The sequence below is a fragment of the Lactuca virosa genome, chromosome 3 (assembly GCF_052849685.1).
Source record: "Lactuca virosa cultivar CGN04683 chromosome 3, Lactuca_virosa_CGN04683_v6, whole genome shotgun sequence".
Classification (NCBI taxonomy): Eukaryota; Viridiplantae; Streptophyta; class Magnoliopsida; order Asterales; family Asteraceae; genus Lactuca; species Lactuca virosa.
In genome coordinates, this window is record NC_136428.1 from 281,039,925 (window position 1) to 281,052,748 (window position 12,824).

The window sequence follows — 12,824 nt, forward strand, 5'->3', positions numbered from 1 at the left end:
CAAGCAACCACCCCATGCCCACTCCATGACCAACCATTGTCCTTTCACCATACCTAGTCACTTCCATCATCCTTCCTATCATTTTTCTTCCAGCCATACAGTTGATCAAAAGGTAGAATCATTATCTCTCCTCTCTCATTTCTCTCATTTCCACCAAAGAACAAACACCTTTCTCTCTCACTTCTCTCTCTCTCTCTCTCTCAAACTCAAATCATAGATATCTTACACAAATATCATCACATTCATGTTAGATCTTCAAACCTTCAAGGCATCTTCCTAGTGTTCTTGAGTAGAACACTTCTTTTCTTCAACATCCATCCACTAAGAACACACAAGGTGAGTTCATACCCCTATCTTTTCGTGTTTTCTTAAGTTTTAAGGGGGGGAATACAAGTCAAAACACCAAGAACACAACTAAACTCATTTAACAGCCTTCATCAGAAAGGTTTTACTCCATTCATGGACTGTTTTGGTCAACTTAAACATTTTAGTTTTCAAAAATGTGTTAGGTGTAAATAGGACAGGTTCATACCTTTAAAATGACTACTTGCACACCTCCATACGATTTTTCTACAATATATGGTGATTTTTACAAAACTGCCTATCATTTCAAGAATAAATCCGGACCCGTCTGTGATTAAGGACTTTTTCACACAAGTTTGAGGTTACTAAAAATCATAATAAAATTTATGAACAAACTAGACTCATTTTCCAAACTCTCAGAATTTACAGATTCTGATTTGGACCTTTGATGGTTTTTCTATAAATTTTCTAAGAATAGTAATAGAAATGTTAATACTGGAAAAATGTTATCTATTCATTCGCACCTTGTAACTTGTTGAGCAAGGTGTGTATCATTATGTGCATATATGTGTTATATTATATGTCATTTTGTCTTAGTAAATAGACATACAACAGAAAACAAAAATGGATTTTTACCTCCAAAGATGGTAACTTATTTAAAATAAATAAAGTTTATATCCATTGCATTCAAACATTTTGATAAACTATTGTAAGCTTAGTTTATGTTCACTACTACTACTATCATTTGATAAACTATAATAGGTATAGTTTATGATACACTACACAACAAGTTCATTACTAAAGGTTTCATTTACAGAAAAAGGGTTTTTCATTCACTTCACGTAAATCCGTTAATGACTAAATTGTGAGACATTCGCTTCATGTTACCTTTCAAGTAATGCACTATAAGTCCTGTATTGTAACTAGAGTCTCTTTGACGGAGAGCGTGATAGTTGTGTATAGATCTATATTGGGATTGACACCCCACACCTTGCTGCTAGCTACAGTAGGACCTCGAGGTCTACGGGTGACAAATCTCATATCAGTTCCGACGCCTGAAGAACGTCGTTTCAGGCCATCTAAGTCATAGTATGGTTATAATAACTCACATAAATTATTAACAACTCATAGGAATTACGTGAATTTCATTAAATCAAACGAGTTTATGTCAATTTAAACTTGCAATGTTTTACTATAAGTATGGACATTACTTGTACATTTTGGTCTTTGGATTTAAGGCTGCAATTCACACTCTAAGGAAAATATTGGATTTTCTGGAACAAACATTACTTTTACAAAGGAAACGGTTTTCATCACTACATTCAAAAGCTTATGAACTCACCAACTTAATTGTTGACACTCTTTCAAACTACTTGTATTCTCAGGGAATAAATAAACAGGTAAACAAGCGCTTTTGAGGATGGGACGTTAAGGCGTCAAACATTTCATTTTTGTCAACATAATGTAATTGATTTGGAAACATGTAAACGTATACTATGATGTAACTTTTTCAATTATATTTATGTTGGTTGTGTTTACTTTGATCATTAGTAAATTTGTTGTTATGATACTATACATGAAGTCCTCCACCCCCGGACGTTTCCGCCATCCTTGGTTTGGGGGTGTGACAGTTATAGAATTACCTCTTTGTTGTAGCTTGTAGTTTTGGCCTTTAAGAACTTAGTGCCCCAAGTGTGACACCTCAAATGGTTCACAACACACCTTAGACAAAGGATGACTTTTGAGAGAATATTCTTACACCAAAATCGGCTCAATGATCTCTAAGAACACTAGTGTGTGATTTTGGATGCTAAGGGGCTTCTTATGTTGTGTGGAAAGATTAGGGTTACATCCATGCAAACCACAATGCCCATGACGTTTCATATTACTTAGGATACATGGGTTAAACCTCGATGGACTATCCATGTACTACAATATTGGTTTAGCCTATCCTAAATAACCATTGACCCACACTATAAGAATCATTGATTTACCAAATCAATCCCATATATTTAATTAGTCTCTTTTGATCGTTAAATTGATTCCAAATTAATTCTTGATCAATACTAATTAAATAATATGATTTCATATTAATATATTAGAACTTATAATATATTAATAAATCATAATTATCCTCTTCTCAAAAGTCCATCCTATCAAATTGTCGTGGTGACCATGTTACTCTTGGGTCAAGTACATACCAATTATAGTTATGGGCTTAGACACCTAATCCAATACTCCTTACCAGCCTCCTCTGTCCAGAAACCCTAAAATCGAGCTTTATTTTTCATTGTCGAGTGTGTGAGCTTGGGGAGAGCCTTGAGTGTTCATTTTGGTGCATATTGAAGGAGCTAAGGAATTAGGAGTTGCTTGGCTTGAAGAAGAAGAAGTCTTGGATCCAAAATCACTAGCTCATTTGCCAAGTTTTTGAGGTATCAAGTTCTTACCTTTCTTATTAGTTGCTTAGATCTCTTCTTGGGTTAGATTGTATGCTTTTATCCATGGTTGGGTGGATGATGGGGGATTAGGACGTCTCAAATGTTTATTCTTTCAGATCTAAGATCTACATGAACTCTATTGGCATAAAGGTGCCAACTTTATGGCCTTAAGGGCTTCATGCATTCATTAAGTCCTTCTTTTGGCCTCTTTTGAGCTTTTGAGCCTCTTCTAGTCATGCACGAACGTAAAGTTGGAAACTTTACATGGCCATTCAACTTTATAGGACCATATGTTCAGATCTACATTTTGGGGCTATGTCTCTGGTGATTAAGTGCTTAATGATTAAGCCCTCGCCCTTTTAAGCCTAGGGTTTGGGTTTTGAACCCATTTTGGTGGTTCCTAGGGGTAAAGTTGGAAACTTTACCCTTCTAGATGCCATTTTAGTTGAGATCTGAGTTGTAAAGCTCTTAGATTCGATAATGTCGACTTAATGAATTAAGATGTTGGGTTTCTGGCGAACTCGGCGTGTTTATTGATAAACTCGGCGAGTTGGATCAGTTTCTTCCCGACTTTGCAGATTAATGGAGAAACACGACAAGTTGAAGGACAACTCGGCGTGTTGGGTCAACTCGGGCCGTTGAATTTGACTTTTGACTTTAGTCTTTGACCAAGTTTGAATATAAGGGGCTTTTGGGCATTTTGAGTTGTATTTAAGGAATTGTTTCTTTTTAGGGGTTGAGTAGAGCCGATATTCGGAGCCGGGACCTGTTCAACTATCGTTCTGTATTCGAGGTGAGTTTCCTCACTGGTTTAGCGGGTCTAAGGCACCAAGGCCGACCCTTGTTTGGTTATGTTATTATACTTGTTGTCCGTGTGATACTTGTATGTGGTTGTAAATGTATGTCTATTGGGCGGGGCCCGTTATATGAGTGTGGGCGGGGGCCGTTATCCGCGTGTGGGTGGGGCCCGTATCTTATTATTATTACCAGAGTGTGGGCGGGGCCCGTATCTCATTATTGCATGATATGTATGGTATGTGGTATCTTGGGGGATCTCACGAAGCTTTGTGCTTACGGTTTTCAGATTATGTTCCAGGTACTTCTAGTGGTAAAGGGAAGAGCTCGGGATGACTGCATCGCACACACACCATTGGGATTCCGCATATGATGTTTACTCTGATTTTATGGCAAATGATACATTGATTGTTATTTGAATGTTTGGATGATATTGGAAAATACTATTTTATCTATTAATAAAAATGAAATTTTTGGGACCATATTTTTGGATGTTACAAGTTGTTATCAGAGCTTTGGTTTGAGGGATTCGAGCACACTCTCAGGTGTGTCTGAACTCAAACTAAGGACTTGATGGAAATTTTCAAAAGAAAATCATTTTAAAAAAAAGGATTTCTAAAAGAGAAAAAGGTTGTGGTGCAAGCAATCAACCGAGCTTAAGTAAGTTATCCCAAAATACCCATACATGTTTATGATATGTTTTGAATTGTGAATTTGTGAAACGCATCCTAGATTAGGGCTAAGGATCTAGAAGAGATGCCTTTGTATGCATGCTTTTTGAGCTTATAGATTTTCATGCTAGTGTTGATCAGCCAGTAATAGGATGGCCTGATTAGGTTATGCTCTGTTATGATTACTTGATGATCGAATGCTGCTTGCTTGGTGCTTTTAGGAGTTTTTGCTAGTTTTAGCTGACTAGTAAGCGAATATGCTAAGTTACATGTTATGGAAACTAAATAATTTCATAAGGTTAGGTTTAACTCTATTGCACAACTCTTGTTTGAGTCCAACTGTTGTAGTGAGAGACCTCTCATTCGAAGAATTATCTAGTTTTTGTAATATGTAATCGTATTCGTGAGCTAGTTAGAGGAGGTTAGCATGAGTTCCTTCTACAACCGATGGCGGATAGTGGTGTGGAGTTTGCCCAAGGAAAAACCTAGGAGGATATTTAGTGATGGGATCCTTATCTGTGAGGAAATTGTTGGTTATAGAGTAATTTGGCTGAGTTAAGGCACTTCTTGAGGAAAGTACGGATAGATGTGGAAGGTAGTATGGGCCCGTACTACTGGAAGTATAGGATCCGTACTTGATTGAAGGATAGCTGCAATGAATCCAGGGAGCCTGTATAGTTATGATTTCCCCGATGTGTGTATTGATGTTTATTCTGATAGTTTTATGGTCTATTTTCAGTATGGTGGTATTACGAGGCAGGCCAGTGGGCAATTCCGGTGTTGGGGAGGGTTCAGGCTCTAGTTCTGGAGCTGGGCAGCTTAATGACCAGTCGAGGGATTTCATCTCGTCTGAGATTTTGCGCAGTATCCTTGATCAAACTTCTATGATCTTTGGCACGATCAAGGAGGGTATTTTGGAGATTCTTGATGAGAGATTGAGCGCCTTTCGCGCTGAGATTGTGGCTTTGATCGGGACGCACTATTTGACCTTCGGAGAGTTTCGGGCATGTGGAATGCCATAATATCATGGGGCTAGGGACCCATTGCGATCAGCACGTGGTTGGCAGATGTTGCCAACGCCTTTCGTACGAACCTTTGTCCCGAGGGGGACAAGGTCGGACTAGCTTCCTGCCTCATGAAGGACGGGGCACATGATTGGTGGGAGGAGGTAGCGCATGCCATAGGAGATGCTGCTGCTATTGATTCGATGACTTGGAGTGATTTCTCGACTAGGTTCCGAGCCTAATTTGCATCGATGATTGAGGTGCAGCAGCCGACACGAGAGTTCCAATATCTCCGTCAGACTACTGAGACGGTGACTGAGATCACTGCTATGTTTAGGGAGATGGCATTTCTAGTTACGCGGTATGTGGCGGACGAGGAGATGAAGAAGGACCGATAACATGAGATGCTGAGGAGTGATATTCGACAGTTTGTTAGCCGATCCAGATGCAAGACACTGGAAGATATGATAGCGAGGGCTAGAGAGAGGGAGATTGATCTGGAGATGGAAAAGAAGAGGAAGCCAGATTCTGTGTCCAGTGTTGAGGGTTCGGGCAAGAGGCCGAAGGTGGTGGATTCGAGAGGGAAGGGTCAGCAGGGCCGAGGCCGCTGCGGCAAGTGCGACAGGTCGCATGAGGGGACGTGCAGGGTGGGTGGTTCTGGCTGCTTCAAGTGCGGCCGGACTAGTCATGTCAGTAGGGATTGTACTGCTAACACCACCATCACCCCGATATCTGATCTAATTTGCTTTCAGTGCAATTAGAGTGTTACGACTCAAATTTCCAAATAAAATTTTCATTTTTAAAAAATCAAAACATTCCCATAAAATATGAAATCTCAATGACAATTGTTTTCAAAATCCATGACATCAAAATTTTATTTCAAATATCAAAGTGTCCCCATATAAAATGTCGGAGAGTGCATGTCGTGCCACCAAACCTTGCCCTTGACCTTAGGCTCTGAAGTACCTGAAACAATCAACAAACTGTAAGCTAATGCTTAGTGAGTTCCCTAGAGCATACCCCACATAATCCACATAATCATATAATCCATATCAATAACATAATCCATATCAATCACATAAGCCATGCATATAAACATATAAGGATGCCATGGGCTCCTCCCAGGGTCTTACTCCAGGATGCCATGGGCTCCCCCACAAGGTATTACACCTATGTTTCATGGGCTCCCCATGGTCTTTACCTAGAAAGCCATGGGCTCCCCCACAAGGTCTGACATCCAAGTGCCATGGGCTACCCCCATGGTCTTTACCTGAAAAACCATGGGCTCCCCCACATGGTCTTACATCCAAGTGTCATGGGCTCCCCCCATGTTTTTTCATGCAAACATCACATAAACAACTAGCATACCACCTAAAATATAACCAACTAGCATACCACATATCACTACATCAACTAGTGTACCACATATCACAAAATGGGCCGGCCTTAGTGCCTTAGACCCATTGGTATGGTGAGGAGACTCACCTCCCAAGAAATGCCGAACTGATAAGATAAGTCCCAATGCGCAGCTCCAAATCAACTGCCTACAACCATCAGGTGACTGACTTGTCAAAATCCCGAAATACCAAAACTACCCTCAAAGTCAAACTTGGTCAACCATGGTCAAAGTCAAAGTCAACAGTCCCTGTTGACCCAACTCGTCGAGTTCCTTCAGTGCTCAGAAAACCGGGGAAAAACCCTAATCAACTCGCCGAGTTATCTTATCAACTCACCAAGTTCACTCTGCATACATAAAAAGGGAAACCCGATCCAACTCGTCAAGTTGCCAGGGCAATTCGTCGAGTTTTCCCCTGTCTTAACATATTCAGCCCTTCCAGTCGAATCTAAATCCCCAAACTATAGATCCAAACCCTTAGGACTGAAATATCACGTAAAGTTGCTAACTTTACATGCATGCAAGGCCTCAAGAGGCTAAAACACTAAAACTAAGTTTAATAAAAGGATTAGGGAATGGAGGAGGGACAATACTAGATAAAGTGGATAACTTTATGTCCATGGAGGCCTACAGGTGTCCAGATCTGAAACCATATCCTCATGATAAGTTCAAATATGAGAATGACACCATTATGCACCAAAAGTGGCCATATACTTTCATAGGAGGAGATCTAAGCAAATAAAGGTCAATGTAGCAACTTTATACCTCAAGATGGTTGCCAAAGCAGAGTAGATGTCGGATCTACTGTATCTCTCTTTACTCCAACCTCTTCAAGCTCCAAGTTCCTTCACAACCACACCAAAATCACTCTCCAAAGCTCTCACACACACTCAAGAAGGTATAAGGCTCGAACTATGGTTTCTCTGGGCTGTAAGGACGATGAGGGAGGCCACAAATGAGCCATAAGTTCTTTATATAAGGTACAAACCCTGAACATTAGGGTTTTCCTTTCCAACGTCTACTCGTCAAGTTGGGGCCTTCCAACTCGTCGAGTAGACCCTTAATCTCGAGTCCAAAATGATCCCTACTCGACGAGTTGGAGCTCCCTAACTCGTCGAGTTCCAGTCCACTAAGAACGATCCTATAATAAACACATAAGCATACCGTTCACTAAGAACGATCCTATAACAAACACATAAACATAAGAAATAATCAAGATAAATAAATAGATAGGGAGAAGATACATACCCGTAACGACATCAGGAGCTCCTCGTGCCTCCTCTGCTGTCAACTGGAAGGCTCTGCTCTTCGCCACTAGCGCCTCGGTCCGACCCTGATGGTCGTTTGTAATCCTCAATGTAGCAGGGGCAGGTGCCACCACCTTCCCTGCTGCCACCAAACTCTAACACTGGGACCTCTTGTGGCCCCTTTGATTGCACTGGAAGCAAATCAGATCAGATGATGTGATGGTGGTGGTAGCAGTACAATCCTTGCTGGCACGCCCAGTTCGACCGCACTTGAAGTAGCCCGAACTACCAGCCCTACACGTCCCGTCATGCCCCCTGCCACACTTGCCACAGCGGCCTCGACCCTGCTGGCCCTTCCCTTGGGAATCTACCTTGGGCTTTTTTCCTGAACCCTCCATGCCAGACACCAAATCAATATCTCTCTCACAAGCCCTAGCAATCATATCTTCCAGCTGGAACGGCTCACAAACTGCTGTATGTCGCTCCTCAACATCTCATGATATCGGGCCTTTTTCATCTCCTCGTCTGCCACATACTGCGGAACGAGAAGGTCCCTATCCCTAAATTTGGCAATGATCTCCGCCACTGTCTCTGTAGTCTGCTGGAGGTCCTGAAACTCCCGTGCTAACTGCTGCACCTCTATCATAGGTGCAAACTCGTCCCTGAACCTGGTCGAAAAGTCACCCGAGATCATCGCATGGTAGTCGGGAGCTCCACACACCCTGAACTCCCGGAAAGTCAGTGTGCGCGACCCCATCATGGCCGCCACCTCAGTATGGAACGCACTCAGCTTCTCATCCAGAAGCTCCAAAATACCCTCCTTGACCGATCCATAGATCACAGGAGTTTGATCCAGAATGCTGTGTGTGATCTCAGACGAAATAACTCCTTCGTCTGCTCATCCATCTGCCCGGCTTCAGAGCCTGAGCCTGATCCCTCACTACTGCCTGAAGTGCCAATCGGCTTAGTGCGTAGCGTCACCATACTGAAAATACACCATATCAAACATTAGTTTACTCATCATATCTCGAGGGATCTAACATACTACAAGTTTCCCGGGTTCATCTCAGCCTTCCTTGATTTGAGTATGGATCCTCTACTTTCAGTAGTACGGGCCCATACTACCATCCACATCTATCCGTACTTTCCTCAAGAACTGCCTCGACTCCACCAAGTCCCTTCTAATACTACTGCTGATCTCATGCTAAACTCATCCTAGGCTTTCCCTAGGGTAATCACCAACCCACTCTCCGCCATCAGCTGCATAAGAAGTCCCTGCTATCTGCCCCTAACTAGCTAGCAAATACCATTACATATCACTAAGACTAGATAATTCTTCGAATGAGAGGTTCAACCGTACAACGGTTAGACTCAAACGAAAGTTGCGAAATAAGGCTAAACCTAACCTTCTGAAATTATTTAGTCCTTGCAATATGTAACTTAACATATTCGTTTACTAGTTAGTAAAAGATAACTAGATTCCTAAAAGCACAAAGCAAGAAGCATTCGAGCATCGAGTAAACATAGTCAAACATATCACATTCAGGCCATCACTGACTAATCTATACTAGCATGTGGTTCATAAAGTTGAGATACACATAACAGGCACATAAGGCATCCTTCCTAGATCCTTAGTCCTAATCTAGCATGCAGTTATCATAAAGCTGATACACATATAATAGGCACATAAGGCATCCTTCCTAGATACTTAGTCCTAATCTAGCATGCAATTCTCATAACATATCATAACATAAAATTGTATGGGTAATTTGGGAGTACTTACTTGAGCTCGACTGATTGCATGCACCACACCCTTTTTCTCTTTTCAAAGTTCTTTTTCTCTTTTAAAATTCTTTTGTAAAAAATGATTTTCTTTTGAAAAGTTTCATAGCATGTCCTTAGTTTGAGTTCAGACACACCCAAGAGTGTGCCCGAATCCCTCAAACCAAGGCTCTGATACCAACTTGAAACATCCCAAAAATACAGGCCAAAATTTTCTTTTTAAAATCATTAATAAAACCATAAATCATCCATCATCATAAAGAGAATTAAGAATCATGTATCTCAAAACATCAAGTCAAATACTGTATCAAATCATATGAGAAAAATATCAGAGTCTAAACAATCCCAGGCTAAAACTGTGGTGTGTGCCATGCGATCATCCCGAGCCCTTCCCCTTTCTAGTGGAAGTACCTGAAACCAAAACTGAAAACTGTAAGCACGAAGCTTAGTGAGTCTCCTCAAACTACCACATACCATACACATAACATGCAACTAAGAGATACGGGCCCCGCCCACTCTCATGGAGATTCGGTCCCCGCCCACACTCCACTGTCTAGGAGATTCGGGCCCCGCCCACACTCTGCTGTCTGGGAGATTCGGGCCCCGTCCACACTCTACTGTCTAGGAGATTCAGGCCCCGCCCACACTCTCCTGTCTGGGAGATTTGGGCCCCACCCACACTCCACAGTCTAGCATGCATACAAGTATCACACAGACAACAAGTATATCTACTCCTATCAATTAGTCACATAACTATACTCAAATAGTACTATGAGATTCGGGCCCCGCCCACACTCGACTGCTATAAGATTCGATCCCCGCCCACACTCGACTACTATCATATCACATATACGGGCCGGCCTTGGTGCCGTAGACCCGTTCCTACTGAAGGAAAACTCACCTTGTAAGGCTGACTGTAGAAACTCGAGGTGAGGAATATCTGATAGTTGCTCCAATGATCCCTGGCTATCAATATCACAATAATACTTAGTCAAAATCTGATAATCCTGCTCAGGGTAAAATGACCATTTTAACCCTGGTCAACGTCAACATCCTGGTTAGGCCTGGAAATTGGGTTGGGTTCGGGTTGGCGAGTCAGAAAACATAAACTCAACCCAACCCATATAATATATGGGTTAGCGGGTCACGGGTTGGTGGGTTGGAAATCTCAACCCAACCCAACCCATTTAACCCGTTTAAGTATATGGGTTCGCGGGTTCACAAGTTAATGGGTCAAACCCAACCCATATAACTCGTTTAATAAATAAGCAACATATTTTAAAAAATGAGGGTTTTTCAACATAAATTCATAAAATGATTAAAGTAATTAGCATAACAAAGGTTTTCAACAATAATTCATAAAGTCAATAACATCCAAATAAAAATGAAATATGAAAACATTCATAGAAAGTGGATGTGTTCTTCATTCGTGACTTGTGAGTATCTAAAAATAACGACATGTATTTTTTCTTTTTTTTATTAACGAACCGCAAATGCAGATTAGTCACATACGAATATGGAAGAAATACAGTGATACGAAATATTACGAATACGGATGTAAATCAAATTTCATTAATAATTAAATATATCATTTTTTAAATGTAATATATATATATATATATATATATATATATATATATATACATATATATATATATATATATATATATATATATATATATATATATATATATATATATATATATATATATATATATATATATATATATATATATATATATATATATACGGGTTGGTGGGTTGACCCGCGAACCCAAACAGATAACCCAACCCAACCCATGAAATAAACGGGTTGGTGGGTTGGCGGGTTGACGGGTCAAAAATTTCAACCCAAACCCGTCTATTTTCGGGTTGGGTCAGTGTCGGGTTACGGGTTGGGTCGAGAGTTGCCACCCCTAATCCTGGTTAAAGTCAAAGTCAAGGTCAACTCCCAGTCAAACCCAACTCGTCGATTCATCTCCCAACTCGGCGAGTTCATGTACAACTCAGACCCGTGGTCAACTAAGTCAACTCGTCGAGTCCCTTCCCAGAATCGTCAAGTTCTTCCTGTCATAACATCGGGACATATCGACTCTAACTCGTCGAGTCCCTCCTTGGACTCGTCGAGGTCTTCAGCTTCCGAATCCTAATCTTGTCCAACTCACCAAGTCATCTCCTAAAATCAATGGTTTCACTCACAACCAAAAAATGGGTTAGGGTTCACGACCCTACTTGCCGAGTCCAAGAACAACTCGTCGAGTCCTCCATGTGACATATCTATTCAGTCGATTCTAATCCATTCCAATGCTTCCAACTTGTAGATCTGGACTCCTTAGACAAGCATTACATGTAAAGTTGCTAACTTTATGTGCATGCATGGTGTTATGAAGCTAAACCACCCATTACAAGCTAAAATAGAGGTCTAAGTCATAGAATAGGGCCATGGCTGAATAAAGGTGGCAACTTTGAGCTTGTAAAGCTCAAGAGTGCCCAGATCTGAAGTCCTTTCATCCCCAAGAGTTCAAATCTAGGAATAACATTGGAAATGGCCCAAAAATGACAACATACAAGCTAAGAAGAAGATCTAAGTGGATAGCAGCCAAGGTATAAGCTTTATACCTCTATCAAGACAGAAATGATTCCTTAGCTCTGGATCTTCGACCTTCCTTATACAATTCCAAGCTTTTGCTTCCTTCTTCTATCTTTAAATCACAAAAATGGCAAGAAATAGCTCAAGATCACTCAAGGTTGATTAGGGTTTCGAGATTAGGGTTTGGAGTGATGGAGGCTGGGATGGAGGCCAGATATGATGCTTTTAAATAGGGTACAAGCCCTAAAGATTAGGGTTTCATCCAGCCTGTCCTACTCGTCAAGTCAGGGCTTCGACTCGTCGAGTAGCTCACTTAAAACCCGTGCATATACCGCCTTCTACTCGATGAGTTAGGGACACCAAATCGTCGAGTAGCCCTTCCAAAATGAATAAATAAATGAATTAAGTGCATACTAGGAACCAGTCGTTACACCAATGGAGGGTCGTATGGAAGTTAGAGGTAGGGTGAGTTATGTGGGGTCAGCCGGCCAGTTGCGTTATGTTTAGCCTTCCTCTAGGAAGTGAGGATAGAGTGTATGCGTATGCTAGTGTGCAGGTATTGCTAGGGTTGTTGTGATGATCCTTTGAGACAAATACG